Source organism: Gracilinanus agilis, chromosome 6 (genome assembly GCF_016433145.1).
Source record: "Gracilinanus agilis isolate LMUSP501 chromosome 6, AgileGrace, whole genome shotgun sequence".
Classification (NCBI taxonomy): Eukaryota; Metazoa; Chordata; class Mammalia; order Didelphimorphia; family Didelphidae; genus Gracilinanus; species Gracilinanus agilis.
Genome location: NC_058135.1, coordinates 210474102 through 210492667, shown reverse-complemented (window position 1 = coordinate 210492667; position 18566 = coordinate 210474102).

The window sequence follows — 18566 nt, the reverse complement described above, 5'->3', positions numbered from 1 at the left end:
TTCCGTTTAAGACCCTCTGACATAATTATGGTTATGTGATCCTAGGCAAGTCCCTTAAGAAAACATAAGTTTGTGAAAACAACCTAGTTTCATCTGGTTCTATAAACTTATAAAACATGGGTTTGGCTTATTACAGTAAACAAAATGCCTATTTCTAAAAAAACTATAGACTCAAGCTTGTATTCACTCTTTGTGAAATAGAAATATTTAACCCTTCCCTTTCCTGTGGTTGTTAGGAAGGAACAATAAAAACTGAGATGGCATGAAAGTCTTTCCCTCTTCATTCCAAAACATAGAATTTTATTCTCCTCTTTGATTTTATTACCAATTTTTTATTTTAATCTTCATCAGAAGTCTTTTGATGCCTTATCGTAGTGGCAAGTAACTTGCTTGATCTTTAAGGTTATAACAGTGGAACATGAACTGGAATGCTTGGAACACAAATCTGGCAATAGATGTGTGTCAAGAATGAGACTAAGTTAAAACAGTATATCACCAGACTGGCCCCAGATTATTACTTTTTTAGTTACAACAACTCTAAAAATGCCATCTGTCCTCAAAATATCTAGAACTTCCCCCCAAAATAAGAAAAAGAATAAGCAAGGAAGGGAAGGGCATGGCATTTTATAAAACAAAACTATTTGATACTTCATTTTTAAAAAAGTAGATCAGAAACATTAGCAGGAAACAAGTGGAACACAATTTACCAGAGGAAAAATTCATTTTTTAAAAGAACTACTAGGGAAACTATAGCTATTTGGCATAAACAAGATTTAGATCAACATTTCCCACCATATAACACAAGCTAAAAATGAATAGACAACATGAATACAAGAGGCTTAGCAGGCCTAGAAGGTACCTTTCAAGCTAAGACTAGGGAGAGAATTCTTAACCAGATAAGTAATAAAGAATTCATAAAAAATAAAATAGGCAGTTTTGACCATATAAGATTTTAAAGCTTTTACATGAATAAAATCAAAACAGAACATTAAAGGTTTGAAATTCAAAAAAAATAGAGAGCACTGAAAAAAGATAATGAAACCTCTCCTTTTAGCAGAGATAGGAGATAACTAGGGCAAAAATCTACACTTTGTTTAGTGCCACACTATGTTATATATTTTTGCTTCATGTTTTTCTTTGTCAGTAACAAGGGAAATTTAAATCAGGGATGAGTTTGGGGTTGAAATGTAAAGACCAAAAAAAAAAAAATCATTGAGGACACAACATTTTCTAAAGAACTGTAAAGCATAAATGACTACATGAATAGTAATAGAAATGCAAATTGAAACATGGTTTTTTCTTTGTTCCCAGCAAATAACAAAGATGATGGAAGATAGGTACAATCAATGGTGGAGAGACTGGGAAAGGCAGGCACATTGTTACCCAAAGTACATTGTTGGTAAAGCTGCAAAGTGATCCAACTGCTTTGGATTTCAATGTGAAATTTAAAAGGAAAAAAAACCATACTCTTTGACCCAGTAATGAATAAAAAGTGGATTTTTTAAGCTTTTAACCATATGTAGAACACTAAGCCAACCTGAGGATAAAAATAGGAAAGTAAGGCAGTCCTTGCTTTCTAGGAGCTCACATGTAGGAGATAACACATAAAGCTGCAAGTGGGATGGAATGAATCCATAGTACCTAGGCTACAGTGGCAAAATAGATAATAAAAATACCTGTTTCTGGTCTTGAAGCATTTGATAGTACTAAGGGCTTTGGTAGTAAGAACTTAATTTTCCAGGCCTGCTGAAAAGGTAGGGCTGCACCAGTTGAGACAATTTCCAGAATGCAGATCCACAAAGTTTGGGGGCTTCCCAGAGTGATGACTAAAGGGGCTGGGCTTTCTCCATTCAGTTGTGAGGGTAGTGTGATTTGCCAAACATTTGCCACATCCTGTCTAAGTACCAGCTAGTGGACAGTTGATGGGGATGACTAGCCCCTTCTCCACATGCTACTTCCCTGCATTATGACTATGAGAACTGGACTGAAAACCAGACCAGTGGTCTGGAGTATATATGTCCACTACTGGACATTGAGTATATTCCAAGGCAAGCACGTAGAATTTAAGGTCTAATCATACCAAAATATTCACAGCATCACTCTCTACTAGCAAAAAACTGGAGACACAGTGGGAATCCATGGGTTGGGCAAGGACTAAAAACAAAACAAAACAAAAAGATGATAATAGAATATTAAACACTAAGAAATGATTAATCAAGGTATGTTGTAAGTGTTAAAATTAATGGTTTGGCTAAATATATGAAAATTATAAACCTTTTATTTATAAAGTAGAGAAATACAAGAGTAGAAAGGCATTAACCTATCTACCTAAATACTGTTCCAGTGCTTGGCTCAGCCTGAACTTGTTAACCTTCAATCAGAATTAAACTATCTCCAGAAGACAGGAAGGGAAACCATCTATCCACTCACCCAAGACAATGACTGAAGCTGAAGGTGACTCCTGAGGCCTACTTTCTTTGAGTCAACCTTCTTGAAGCCAACTTCCTTCTTGGAGTGACTCTTTTCTTGGCGTTCACACTCTACTAGCCCCTTCATCAGAGACCACCTTTACCACACTGCCTTCATAGCTTTTATGATGGTTTCCTGTCCCTGACCGTTTTCACAAGGGCCAATGACAGCTTCCAAATTGTCTGAGTTCCCACCTTTGGAATCACACCTTTCTGAGTGTAAACTCTTAAATTTCTGGCTTGTTCTCAGCTAGCATCAAGTAAGGTGAACTTACTAAGTGGTTTTTAAGTTTCTCCCACCTAGTTAAAGCTTGTGTTGATTCAAAGTTATTACCAACAAATGTGTTAACTAAGCAGAGAGAACAAAGGATTCCCTTTTCACAAGTGTGAACTCAAAGAAAACCAAAAATGCCTTTTACACAGTGTAAAGTGGGAAAAGTTGTATGAACTAATGCAGAGAAAAATAAGCAAAATCAAGAAAACAATCTATACAAAAAACTACAGTAATGACAAAATAATTACTAAAAGGAATTTTTAGTAATTGAAAACAAATGAAGGTTCTAGAAAAGATAATGAAACTTCTTAGCCGAGATAGGAGTTAACTAGGGCAAAAGACTACATTTTATCTAGTGCCACACTGTGTTATATATTTTTGCTTCATGTTTTTCTTTGTCAGTAACAAGGAAAATTTAAATCAGGGATGGGGCGGGTAGGGTTGAAATGTAAAGACCAAAAAAAATCAATAAAATAAATATTTTTTAAAATTCTACCAAGTAATTGTGGGTTTATATTTTGTTTCAGTGGAAGAAATACCTGCAGTGACAAAATCACAGACCCTTACAGTGACTAAATAATTACTAATTAATACTTTTAAAAATCCTTAATCCCTATGATTAGGTTGTATTGGCCTATGATTACAGAGAGATTTAAAAAATATTTAATGTGGATTTAGTTAAGGTGTATAGTCCCTCTTCCCAGATCTATTTCCATTATCCAAAATTTTAAAAAATTTCTTTATATTCCTCAGTTACTTATTTTGAAAACCTTTCACATTTGTTCTTGGCAACTTCTCATTTTTTCCTTTGAAATCAAACATGAACCTGACAGGATTCAATCACTTAAAACAATTTAGTTAGAAATTATAATCTTAGGCTGCTTTGAAACTGGCTTTGAGGAACAAAAAAAGAAAAGATACAATTTTTGGTTTGTTTGGCATGGACTGCAGTCTGATTTTAGTAGCATTTTTTTATAGTTGGATAAAAATTTTAAGAGCTTTAGGGAATCAACCTCCATCTAATGCATTTCTAGGAACAAGAGCAATGAACAATGTACAGAAGTTCTTTTCTTTATTCTTTCATTGAAAACTGATCCTCCCATCTGGTGCTATAATCCCACTCCATCTGTACAGTGGATTCAGACCAACAGAATCAGCAGGTGATACTGCTTGTTCTCCCTGAATACAGTTGGTTACAATGAAGTGCTTTTCAAGTTGCAGCCCTTTATTAAGGAATTTAGTGATAACATATTAAATCTGAGTAAAGGGCCAGAAAAGGAGCTGGGAGTATATACTCTAAATTGCAACTGCTTTGCAGCTTTCACAATTGATGCATTCAACATTAATCCCTTTCTTCTCTTAACTGCTTTCAAGAAATAACCAGAACATGTCTTCAACATTTCTGCCCAGTCATCCAGGGATAGAGAACATATTACATTTCCCTTTATTGCTCAGAGGAAAAGTGTCACTTTATATTGAATTCTAAATTTCACTGGAGTGAGAGTTTCAATGTTCTGCACCTGCTAAATGGGCTTTGGGATGAGAAGAGCTAACCACAAATAGAATTTTAAGTATTATATATATAATATACACATTATGTGTGTTACATATATAACTTTTAACTATTTAGGAAAGATACTTGGTGACCATGAATCACATAGGGGCTTGAAAAAAATGTTAATAGAGCCCATAAATCCTGAAATATGAGAGCCAGGAATATGGAATAGCTTTGAGATAGCCCAGGATTTTTGTTATTCAGTCATTTCCATCATGTCTAACTGACCCTATTTGGATTTTTCTTGGCAAAGATACTAGAGTGGTTTGCCATTTTCCTTCTCCAGCTTATTTTAAATATGAGGAAATAGAGGCAAACAGGGTGAAGTGACTTGTTCAAGGTCTACTCACAGAATACCACTAATCCATGGAGTTGTCCAACAATGTCATCAAGGAGACCTAACTTTCTGTTGTACCTGCCCAGAATCTTTCAAATCCTGAGGATTCTATAGGACACCATTTCAGAAATGCTGACCTAAATCGTCGATGTGTTAACCAAACTCATTTTGAGAGGGTCAGCAGGGCTCTGACCTCCATGAATAGACTTCTATTGCCTTTCCAATAAATACAACAATGGCCTCTCAGTGTCTCAGAAGGCCCTAGACACTTGCAATGTTACCTCTAGGTTTACTGTTACAACAATATAGATCTCTAGGTCACCTAGAATCAGTTACAACAACATGCTTGGGGTATAATAACTGTCCCTGTGTGGGAGGCAGAGAATGAGAAGCGACAGGAGGAATTCAAGAGGTGGCTTTGGGGTCAAAGAGGGAACAGAACAGCGACCCTGGGACTGAGCCCAAGAAGCCTGGGACTCTTAGCTACAAAAGAGAATTCTGTCCCATAGAGGCAGCCAGGGTAGGTAAGTGGATAAAGCTCTGGACTTGGATTCAGAAAGAAGTGAGTTCAAATCTGGTCTCAGACACTAGCTATATGACCCAAGGTGAGTCACTTAACCTCTGTCTCAGTTTTCTCAACTACAAAATAGGGATTATAATAGCATCCTGGCTCATAGGACTGTTATGAGGATCAAATGAGATAATATGGACAAATGTGCTTAGCACAATGCCCAGGACATGATAGGCACTTAATAAATACTTCTTAAAAATAAAAATAAAACCTCCAGGAGATTAAAATCAGTTGGAGTAGATAAGAGACACATATGTGCACATACCCTTATCAATCTCTAGGGTTCAGGCTCTAGAAATCAAATGACATGTTAATTTTCCCCACAAATCTCTTGATTCCCAAGGCTCACCTGTTAAAAGTCAGCATTTTGACTCACTTGGCCTCTCCATTTCTTTATCTTAAGGCTCTCCACCATTCTGAAATCAGGTCTCCCTCTACAGCAGGATCATAGGACCATTCAAGCCTATCTCAGCCAGGATTATTACACAAAAAAAAACTATATTCAAAGAAGCTGGACTTAGCAATGCCTTTTTTTTTAAACCCTTACCTTCCGTCTTGGAGTCAATACTGTGTATTGGCTCCAAGGCAGAAGAGTGGTAAGAGTGGGCAATGGGGGTCAAGTGACTTGCCCAGGGTCACATAGCTGGGAAGTGTCTGAGGTCAGATTTTTTTTTTGTTTGTTTTTTTAAACCCTTAATTTCGGTGTATTGTCTCATAGGTGGAAGAGTGGTAAGGGTGGGCAATGGGGGTCAAGTGACTTGCCCAGGGTCACACAGCTGGGAAGTGGCTGAGGCCGGGTTTGAACCTAGGACCTCCTGTCTCTAGGCCTGACTCTCACTCCACTGAGCTACCCAGCTGCCCCCCTGAGGTCAGATTTGAACCTAGGACCTCCCATCTCTAGGCCTGACTCTCACTCCACTGAGCTACCCAGTTGCCCCCCTGAGGTCAAATTTGAACCTAGGACCTCCCATCTCTAGGCCTGATTCTCAATCCACTGAGCTACCCAGCTGCCCCCTTAGCAATGCCTTTTAAGGATATGATACATATCTCAAACTATTCATTCTGCTTCCTATTTATTAAATACTTTATAACTTTTTTGAACTGAAATCTAATAGGTCTAGTTATACAATATATTAGGGAGAATTGAATAATGTTAGAGCTGATAACTATGGTGCTATCATGAGCTTTGTATCTAAAGTTAAAAAAACCCGAGTTTGAATTCTATCTCTGTTAACCTACTACCTGTGTGGCCTTGTGTTAATAACTTAATCACTTTAGGCCTCGATTTATTTGCCTATTAAAAAAAAAAAAAGAATAGAGATGACTTCCAAATCCTATTAGCTTGAAATCTTGGGGACCATTTGGTCTAGCCAAAGCAAACTTCAGGTACTGCTGAGACCTGATGGCCTTTCTAGTCTAATGGGATTCTCAGGTGAATTCTCTCTTGAATCTACAACTGGTTCTGTTTTCTACTCATTGAAACTACTTCTTGCCTTGAACCTTGACTCTCTGGGTCAGTGTGTCTGAAGGTGGGCTTTCCCCTGTATGCTCTATCTCCTCCTTGGAAAGTAGCTCCACTGTATGTGACATGGGGAGGAGAAAAAAATCCTTTCTCTTTGTTGTGTCCTCTTGGAGGGGCTTGGGGGTTATACTCCATAAAATTGATCCCTGCATCAAATGTCTCAACTGCCTCTTAAGTTGGCAGGCTGTAAGACTACCAGGGAAATGAACAGTCTTGTCATCTATTGCCAAACTTATTTTTTGATTCAATCTGAACACTCTTTTCTTACTGGTAAAGGGATAACAGGGCAGGGACTTCCTTAGCAGATCAATTTCTCATTACTTCTGATTTTGCCCATTTCATGTTGTGATTATATCAATTAGCTTAGGTGGGATGGGAACCAGATCTTACCTTCATCCCTTACAAGTTGAAGATTAATTCATTAAGTATAATTTTGTGAATTTGCAGAGAGACTGCTTGAATTTAGTCTCCAAAGTCCATTGGAAATACTGGCCATTTGTCAACAAGAATTTCAAATTAGATAAGTCCATGTTCAAACAAATTATAACAGGCACTGTATTTCTTGATTATCTGTCTCTTACAGAAAATATCTGATGGAGCCCATTCTATCAGCTTTGTGTCAAAAATCCCAATCGCATCCTTTTAATGTCTTCAGAAAACCAGCAAACTCTTTCCTCATTCACTTAACTAGGACAGATGATTGAACTTATGACAGTCATTTTTGTCTGGCTTCATTAAAGGCTATTTTATTTTGCTTTGTTTTGAAACTACTAGGTAGAAGGGTTCTAAGGAAAACATTGGTGCCCCAGGGAAATAAAGGTTTCTTTGTTTCTCTTAGAGTGAAAACAGTAGTTCAGATTCTTTTTTTCCTTTGGTTAACTAGGATTTCAAGGGATACCTTAATTTATTTCTTGATAACAAAGCTATTAAAAAGCCCTTTTTGTAATTTTAATTGTAATTACATGGAAAATACATATGTTCCTTAAAGCTGAAAGGCTGACACTGATGTAAAGGTTAGTTCTTTGTTTACCCACAGAGCAGGTATTGTATAAGCTCCTTCTGAAAGGGAAGCTTTCCTGCAATTCTGTCTTATTGACCCAAACCTGCTCCACCAACCATCAACTTCTGGAAAAAAACTCATGTTATGCAATATATTGAGTTTCTCCATTGTAAATATTGAAAGTTTGGTGAGGAAGAAATCCCCCAAGAATTAAACTGAAGTTTTCAACACCATTCCTTCTAAGATTTGGCTTTAAATTTGAATTAGGGTGCAATAATAAAAAAATCAAACAAGAGTCCAGCTAGCTTAATTAAATAAGGAATGTATATTTGGATCCTATTTAATTTGTGCATTGCCACACTGGTTCTTTTTTAATGTAAACTTTAGGTGGGTAGGGACTGAGCCATTGCTCATCTTTGAGGTTCCCTCAGTGCATAGGACATAATGTGGCATCTATTATATCTTGAATTGAAAGGGATTATATGGACTTTAGATTTCTAAAATTAGCCATGTGGAATATAGCAATAAGCCTTGTAGTAAGCAAAGAAGCAATAGAGATGGCTGTCATAAAGCTAATGCATTTTATAATACAGAATGGATTCAATTTCAAGCCCTGTCCTAGGTCCTTATTGATCTAGAATTGTGGGAGAAACATGGAAGTAAACAAGTTTGGTTGTCTTGCTTCTCACTCACAGCAAAGTGGGTGGAGAAAGGGAACTGGGAAGAGGAGGAGATAAAAGGTACTGAAAGCAGCTAGAAGTATTATTTGGTTTCCTGTGACCACTGAGTTGTTGGGGATATATGGAGAATCATCTCAGTGGAATAAAGAGGAAGTTCCCATTTACCCTGTTAGGTAAGCTCAGTTAATATTTTGAGTTTAAACAAGAAAGGTGGGAAAAGAACAAAATTTAGTATAGCACGTTATAATTATGTAGATATGCTATATTGTATATACTGGTAACTTTAGACAAGTTGGATCACCAATATAAGAAAAAATGAATGTAGCACCCTCACTAGCCTAATGGAAGGTTGAGTCTTCAGAATATCTAACTTACTTCCTTCAGGGTTTTGAGAGCAAACCTGAGTAGCTGCTTTCCTGGTAGTGTTGTACATGAGCTGTTATTTAGTATGTTCCCCATTATCAAGCATTACCATCTCTATGCTGATGATTCCCAACTCAACCTTTTACTTCCTTCTCTTCCCAGTTCTCCTTTTCCACCCATTTTACAGTGGGAGAGAAAAAAGACAACTAAACTTGTTTATTTCCATCTGCCCCAATCTCTGCTGACCTACAATTTTTAATCTCTGCCTACCTTAAATCAATATGTCCACAACACAACTTATTATCCTTACCCCTACACCCTCACATCCTCCTACCTTTCCTATTACTACTATAGAGGGAAATATCATTTTCCTGGGCCCACAAGCTAACAACCTAGGAATCATCTTGGGTTCCTCACTATCTCTCACCTTCCATATTGTTACAAATAAAATTGATATCGAAGGGTATATTTAAAATAAGTTCAAGGATTCCCAAATTTCCAATATCACAATATCCAATTTGTTGCCAAGGACTGCAAATTTCACCTTTGAAACATCTTTCAAACATGCCCCCCTTTCTCCACTGAAATGACCAGACTCACCTCAAGCCTAGATTATTGCAATGGTCTGCAGGCAGGTCTCCCTGCCTCAACTCTTTCCTCACTCCAATCCATCCTCCATTCAGCTACTAAAGCACCACTCCTAAAGCCCAAGTTCAGTCATATCACCCTTCCCTCAATAAATCCCAGTGGCTGTCACCTTCAAAATAAAACACAAAATGCTTGTTTGGCATTCAAAGTCCTGAATAGCCTAGTCCCCTTCTCCTAACTTTACATTCTTATATATTAGTCTCTGACACATATTCTTTGAACCAGTGACATTAGCTTCCTGGTTGTTCCATAAACAAGATATTCCATGTCCAGGCTCTAGGTATTCTCTCTAGCTGACCTCCATACCTAGAACACTTTCTTTGATCTCCATGGTTTCTCTTAAGTCCCAACTAAAATCCCACCTTTTACAGGGAGCCTTCCCCAATTCTTCTTAATTCCAGTGCCTTCCCTCTTTTAATTATTTCTTATTTATCTTATATATAGTTTTTTTGTATATATTTGTTTCATGTGTTTTCCCCATTAGATTGTAAGCTTCTTGAGGGCAGAGACTGTCTTTTTCCTCTTTTTTGTATTGCAAAATTTAGCATAGTGCCTGGCACGTAGTAAGCACTGAATAAGTGCCTATCGATTGATGACTGATTGAAGCAATAGAGCTCTGTTAGCTTTTAGAAAAAGACATTTATTGAGAAGATATAGAAAGAATAATAATGATAAAAAAATTTCCTTTAGCCCAAGGCCACCCTCTCCATTTCTATGCACAAGCTTCCTATTTAAAAAGTGGGCTTACACACTCTTTGTGGTGGCAAAAAACTGGAAAACAAGGGAATGCCCTTCAATTGGGGAATGGTTGAACAAACTGTGGTATCTGTTGGTGACAGAATACTATTGTGCTAAAAGGAATAATGAACTGGAGGAATTCCATGTGAACTGGAATGATCTCCAGGAACTGATGCAGAGTGAAAGGAGCAGAACCAGAAGAACTTTATACACAGAGACGTATATACTGTGGTAAAATCGAATGTAATGAACTTCTCTACTAGCAACAATGCAATGATCCAGGACAACTATGTGGGACCTATGAGAAAGAAAGAACGCTACCCACATTCAGAGGAAGAACTGTGGGAGTAGAAACACAGAAGAAAAACAACTGCCTGATCAAATGGGAGGATGGGGATATTATTGGGGATGTTGACTCTAAACGAGCACCCTAGTGCAAATATCAACAATATGGAAATAGGTCTTGATCAATGACATGTAAAACCCAGTGGAATTGTGTGTCAGCTATAGGAGGGGGTGGGAGAAGGAGAGGGATAGAACATGAATCCTATAACCATGGGAAAATGTTCTAAATTAATTAAATAAAAAATTTAAAAATAAAATTAAAAAGTGGGCATAAATGTAAGGTATAGCACTACTATATTGATGCTGACTCATTTTGTCCCTTGTTGGAGTCCTCCTGAGGTTCCCCTTAGGTGTAGCTTTCTGCAAGGCTTTGAGGTTCAGTGCCTTTCTAGAATTTATAACAACATATCTATTTCTATCCTGAGGGATTGTGGTGTTATAGCTGAGCATCCTTTAATACTTTATACTTAGCATTTTCCTATATATTTTCTCAGTTGATAATAACAATCCTGTGATTGTATTTTTATTTTTGGTGCAGACTGATGAATTCCTGGCTGTAGGGCCTCCCAGAGTGGGAATTCCCTCTATAGTTGTACATGAGCAACTAATTTGTAATTTAGTATTAAAGAGTGATCCAAAATACATTTATGGTCCCAAAGATATTCAGAGGCAGGCCACAAACCCATGGCTCCCTGACTCCAGGGTTGACTATGCCACTATGCCATGTTGCCTAAGCTTGCTATCCTCATTTTATAGATCACAAGATTTTAGAACTGGAAGGATCTATAAAATAATCCAGTGGTTCTCAAACGTTTTGATCTCATGATGCATTTGCATTCTTTTTTTATTTTTTTTTTAATTTTTTTTTAAACCCTTACCTTCCAGCTTGGAGTCAATACTGTGTATTAGCTCCAAGGCAAAAGAGTGGTAAGAGTAGACAATGGGGGTCAAATGACTTGCCCAAGGTCACACAGCTAGGAAGTGTCTGAGGGCAGATTTGAACCTAGGAAATCCCGTCTCTAGGCCTGGCTCTCAATCCACTGAGCTACCCAGCTGCCCTCTGCATTTACATTCTTAAGAAGTATTGTAAGGGGTGAAAAGGAGTTTGGGTAAATATTAAAAGGTTAGGTCTCAGGGGAATTGAATAATTATCAATTCCTAATTAAAAATAACCTTAAGTCAAAATAACTTTTATGGAAGTTTATTTACAAAATACAGGAGAGAGTGGAAGTTGCGAGATGAGAAGAGGGTAGAATAAGAAGTTTGTATTTAAGTCTGGGCTTTACTCCGGCAGGGCTCCAGAGGCCTAGCCAGAGCCTAAAAGTCAATAAACAAGCGTTTTAGCTACAAGGGCTTCTCCCAATCAAGGGAGCCTCCCGGAGGCCAGTACCTCCTGGGAGGTTAAAGGAATCAGCCTTCTTCACTCACCATGTGTAGTTCTAAGAGAGATTTTTAAGAGTAGTCTCACCAAGGCCTCAGGGTCCCAGGTCCAGCACTCCTCCAGGTCCCAGCAATGAACAAGAAAACACTCTGGCTCATTCAACTCTCTCTTTTTAAAGGGGCCTCTTTTACATCACTTCCTGTCCTTTTAGTTTGCATGTCCAATCCTGACAGACACTTTTCTTAGGACTGCCCAGGAGGCAGTCAATAAATTCTGATTTGTTACTCATTCTAACAGACCACCCAACTTGTGAGTTAAGTGGGGATGTTTTCACCTTTGGTTATTAAATCTAAAGGTGGGCAGGTAGGTTTAATCTCAATTATCACAGTATTGAGGAGTTTCCCCCCAAAATTTTTGGGTTTTGGTTGAAAATTTTGTATTATTTAGTCTAGAGAAATCTGAAATAATTTACCCTATCTTCATGAAAATTATTCAATAAATATCTGAATCATTTCTCTCTAAAAAAAGGTTTCAGTCATAGAGGTTATATCTATCAATATTTACCATTAAAAAATTAAAATAGCTGAAATTTAAAAATGTTTATTAAGCTGAAAAAACCATATGAAGCTATTTTGTTTTAATATAAGTAAAATTGTTACAAATAACTATCTTGTAAAACAAAAAAGTTAAGTGTGTCAATATTTACATATTTATGTAAATCTCTTTAATGTCTGGTTACATAGAAGACAACTAGATTCTCATTTATTTTTGCTTTCAATCTGTTGTGATATATTGTTTTGACTGAAGAAAATCTTGTATTACATAGTTACATAGTTGGAAAAGGAGTATTTTAATAAGCAAATAATGTTTTAGTAATATTATGAAAATAATTTTAACTTTGTAGACCCTCTGAAAGGGACTCAGAAAACCAAACAGATCCATTAGACCATACTTTGAGAATCACTGTTCTAAACCAACCTCCTCATTCTGTCTTATCCGTTCCATTCCATTTTCTTTTTCAACTTTTTACACATTGGTAGGATTTCAGATTGTTCTCACAATGCTCCTGCTTGATAGTTTGCCAAGGACCCTGGATATACAGAAATGGAGGAGAAGCAAATTGATAGTGTTTGTCTCCAGCCTTCTTTAAATATCATCAATGTGAGCTGCATTGAAAACATTGGGAAAAGAAGCTGAAAGCTCCTTGGGACCAAATGCAAATCCCCTGAAACCATTAAAGGGGGAAAACCTGATCTGATCTGCACATTACACATACACAAACTCATGAAGTCAAGGTTGAATTCTCATGGGCATATTGAATTACCAGCCAACCCTGAATTGACCCTTTAGGAAGGAGACAATACATATAATAGTACATTTGATAGAAGGAATGTAGTCCATATAAGCAACAGACTCTTGCCTGTACTTGAATTGCATGAGGGGCGGGATGGGAAGAGAGGTAAGGTAGATTTTGGAAAGGTGAACAGGGCATCTTTGGGAAACTAAGAAAAATGAAAAGAGAGGTACTGTTGGGAAAAGTGATATGATCTGTTCAACTGTTAAATCCTTTGTTTAATAAGATATTGCTGGAAAGGCTAGGGAAAACAATTGCTTTGAGTTGGAATTCCTTCTTTAAAAATTTTTGAATGATTAATTTCACATTTATTATGGAAATGGCAAAAAAGCATATCTGTTAATAAACTTTGCATTAAAGGAAATAAAACAGAAAACTGAAATGGTATTTATGCTACCAAAAAGCTTGTCTAGTTCACCCTCAATGCCTGTATAATCCTAAACAAGCCACCTCATCTCCCCAAGACGGTTTCCTCTTCTTTAAAATGTGAATAATAACAATTGTGCTCTCTCTCTTACAAAGTCACTATAAGCAAAGAGCTTTGGCTACTTTATTTTTTTAAACTCTTACCTTCCGACTTAGATCAATACTATGTATTGGTTCCAAGACAGAAGAGTGGTAAGGGCTTAGGCAATGTGGGTTAAGTGACCTGCCCTGGGCCACACAACTAGGGACATTTTGAATGATCTAGATCAATTTCCTCTCTTTACATGTAGTGAAAGCTCTTCTGGTCACTATCCCAAACTCCCGATTGCACTGGTAAGTTGCATCTCCGGAGCATGGCTATCAGTTTTCCCCTCAATATTCTAAAGGTAACTCTGAAGGGTTGGGAGTGACTCTATGATGCTATATAGTTCATAAGTGGTATGTTTCCTTCCATTATTATCAATTAATATCAATTAGCCAGATTTAATTTGTTCTTAGAAAGGAATATTTATTGAAGTATTATAACTTGTATCCCCACATACACACACACACATACACAAAAGACTCATACTATTTCTGCAAATATATTCAGAGTCCAGGCCAACAGATTTGGAAATTGAAGAATAATAACTGGTAACTTTAGAAAGAGCAATTAGAATTAAGTTATGAGATTTGACATTAGACTATAAAACGTTGAGAAGAAAGAGAAGCAACAAGGGTAGACAGCATTTTTGAGGCATTTGGTTGAAAAAGGGAGGTGATATATAGGTATAGAGAAATAGGAAGAAATAGAATAGTAAGGGTTTTAAGAATGGGAGCAATGGATAATTATCTAATCATTCTCATTCTCCCAGTGATTCTCATCCAGTTTGTCTTCAGCTCTTTGCTAAACACACAGTGCTACCATATTCCTGCACATAGGGGACCTCTCCTTCTGTCTTTGATTTCTTTGAGTATATGAGTGAGTCACTTTTTTTTTAAACCCTTAACTTCTGTGTATTGGCTCCTTGGTGGAAGAGTGGTAAGGGTGGGCAATGGGGGTCAAGTGACTTGCCCAGGGTCACCCAGCTGGGAAGAGTCTGAGGTCAGATTTGAACCTAGGACCTCCCGTCTCTAGGCCTGATTCTCAATCCACTGAGCTTCCCAGCTGCCCCCTGAGTGAATCACTTTTATGTAGGTATATGAGTGAGTTACTTTTTTCTCATAATTCTGAATTGCCTTGTAGAATGGTTGGACCAATTAACAACTCTATGAATATAGTAAACTTGTTTTCTTTCCACAATCCCATCTAGCATTTAACATTTTTATCTTTTATCATCTTTGCCAATATGATGGTAAAATCTGAGTTGTTCTCTTCTCTCCACTAATATGGTCATCCTCCTAGTTCAAGCCTTTATCTCTTTTTATCTTACTACTGTAATACCTCTTTAATTTTTCTCCATGTTTTCAGTCTCTGTCCACTCCACAAAGCTGCCAAAACAATATTCCTGAAGTACAGGCTGTAAATGCCTCTTTTCTACTCAATAAACTTCAGTAGCAACCTTTGGGATAAAATATAAATTCCTCAGTTTAGCATTTAAAGCTCTTTACAACCTGGTTCCAAAGTTCCTTATTATACTTTACTTTGTCCTGGCTAACCAAGTTTCTTACTGTTATTCAGATACAACATTCTATCTTCATTCTTTGTACACTGTCTTCTCCCTCCTTTCTTCATTCCTGGAATACATTCTCTTCTCACATTTAGCATCCCTAGTTTTCTTCAAAACTCAACTCAAATGCCACTTCCAACTACTACTGTCCTTAATCCTTCCAACCTACCCAATTACCTTGTATTTGTTTTTTTATTTTACTGTGAATAATGTAAGTTCCTTGAGGGTAGGGATAGTTTCATTTATGCCTCTGTGTCCTCTGGGCTTACCTTAGTATAATGCCTGCTTTATAATTTACGTTTAAAAATATTTATGGATTGATAAATTTTCGTTTTTTATTACTACTGATTTGAAATATATTTTTATAAAATTTTTAATAGTTTGGATTTCTTCATTGGAAAACTACTTACTTGACTAATGATTGTAGAATGACTTTTGTTTTTATATATGTATCAGTTTCTATACATACCTTAAATATCAGACCTTTATCAGAGATAGTGGGTGTGAAAGATTTTCCTCAATTTTTGTTTTCACAAAAGTTTCAACATTTTATCCAGTGATGGGCAAACTTTTTAAAGAGGGGGCCAAAGGAAAGGAAACACTCATCTGTCAGTCTGTTTCTAAGGCAACTCATTGAATTGTATCCTACTCATTGTATTCGTCAGATTAGGAATAATGTTGCCCAGCTGGATAGAACATTTCAGGGGGCTGCATCTGGCCATGGGCAGTAGTTTGCCCATCACTGTATGCAATCAAAATTCACTTAACAGTAGGCTACTATGTTTGATTGCTTCTGGTTCTTGCTTACTTTTTTATAATACAGTTTGAGGTCTGGTTATTTTGGTCTCCACACATTTCTACTTTATTTTTTCATTACCTTTAAGAATTTTGATATTTTTAAAATTCATCCAAATTAATTTTGTTATTTTATTTAGTTTTACAAAGTTACCCTTTGGAGGCTTGATTGGTAGGGCACTCTAACAGTGGTATAGCCTGACCCTACACAATGAGCATCTCTTAAAATTTTTTCTTCTATTTCTGTAGAATTTCATAGTTATGTTCCTATAAACCCTAACTGTGTTTTGTTAGCTAAAACCCCAGAAGTTTTATGCATTTTATAGATAATTTTGAATAAAATGTAGTTTTCTACCTCCTTCTGCTGAGTTTTGTTAGCAAAATTGAAAAAGGCTGATGATTTTTGTTTTATATCTTGCTACTTTAATGAAGGTATTGTTTCCATTCAATCTTTAAGTCTTTTAGACTCACAAAACTTTAGTTGTAAGGGGCATTAATATCAGTCTAGAGGCAACCCCTACCAGTAAGGAATGCACCTTTAAGTAGCCCATCTATGGGTTTGCATCTAGAAATAAATTTTTTTTTTTTGCTTACTTCTCATTTTTTTTTTTTTGTCTTACTGCCAACAATAAACACTCTTACTTTGCTCCTAATCTTACTGGAAAGGTTTCCAGTATTTCAATAGATCATGACTTTAAATTGATACTATATATTATATGTATGAAAGATTTACCTATTCCTAAGCTTTTTTAAGTGTTTGTTAACATGAGTGAGGGCTATAGTTTGAGGGTTTTTCTGCTTTTACTGCTGGAATCATGTAATTTTTATTGTTTTCCTATCTGATTTTCAAAATCATCAATTAATTCTTAATGCAGGGATGAGATACTGAGCTTCTGAGTACCTCTCCTGCCCACCCCCCCAAGTTATCCACTGCATCTTCTATCTGTTTTTCAGACAAAAGGTTTGTGTGGAGATGGCAAAAAGACATCAGACTGAGCTCTTTCCCCAATCAACAGGGCACAGAGACATTTAAAGAGTGTGGAGAGCATACAAATTAAGATGGCACAGGGAGATTGGAGCCTCAGCCCCTAGTTTATAATTTGAATTTTAAATAAATGTAATACATTTGTATGTTGTTCATCCTTCCTTTTGAAGAGGTTCAGTGATATCAAGGGGTAGTGCTTTGACTTGTACAAGAATTGGATTTTATTGGTAGAGCTACACAAAAACATCAGTGTTTCACTCTCTTCCAGTCATCAAAGTCCATTAGGAAGACAGAAGTCAGGATGACCAACAACTAGGATCTAGGAGCTGATCTTGCCATCTTTGATGTCTACCCTAACTCTAAGTGCTCCACAGCATCTGCTTCAGATGACATCATGGCCTTTGGGACAAAAATCTGTTCTCATCGGCTTGGACTGGACATCCCACTAACTGGCCCACAGGTTTGAGGGCTGTTGGCCACCCTCAGCCTGGGCTGTCCCATCTGCTGAGCTAGTTTTACTGGGGTGTGGCCCCAGTGCACCCCAGTGCTTCTTGGAGCCTTTGGTGAGAGTTGGGTGAAGGAAGACACCAAAGGTGGCTGAGCAGCCCTGAAAAGGGCTCAGCAAGCCCCCACACCAGCAGTGATAGTCCTCTCTAAAAACTCCAAATGTTCATATGCCTTATTTGTGCCCATCCTGTGGTAGAGCCTTCCAGGCTGCTCTGATTTGCCAGTCAGCCCTATACATTGACGTCAACATAGGGATGCTATTTTGTTTTATTTTGAGTAGGAATTTTGAATAATAATTCAACTAATAAATAACTTGAATAATAAACAACTAATTCTAATGATACGATGGTTACTTAAATCAATTAATTACATCTAAATAGTAATATCAAATTACTATGTACACTGGGGAGTACAGGGAATCAAATAAACTCTTAAACATCATCAGTATAGGGGGCAGCTAGGTGATTCGGTGGATTAGCCTCCATTCAAAACTAGCCCCAGACACTTCCTAGCTATGTGACCCTGGGCAAGTCATTTAACCCCTCAAAGCCTTCCTTTACAGTTCTTCTGCCATGAAACCAATACACATGATTCTAAGATGGAAAAAAAAAACTAGTAAATGCAACTTAAAACTGTAATTGTAAGCAATTTATACTTTGAGAAGCCAGTTTATATTAGAAGAAATTGTAAGCAATTTATACCTTGAGAAGCCAGTTTATATTAGAAGAATTTGAACTCAGGTCCTCCTAAACTTCTAAAGAGTTTCGGAAACAATACAGCTAGGGTATTTCTTTGATTTGATTTGATTTCTTTGGGGGGAGGATAATTTATTTGGGTCCAAGGATTTTTCTGCTCTTTCTCGCGCTTCCTCACAACTCCAGAAACCACAAGTCGCAGAGAAAGTGGGCGGAACCCGCTGAGAGCGAGGCGTTCTCTCTCGATAACGTCATTTCCGGAGTTGGGACAAG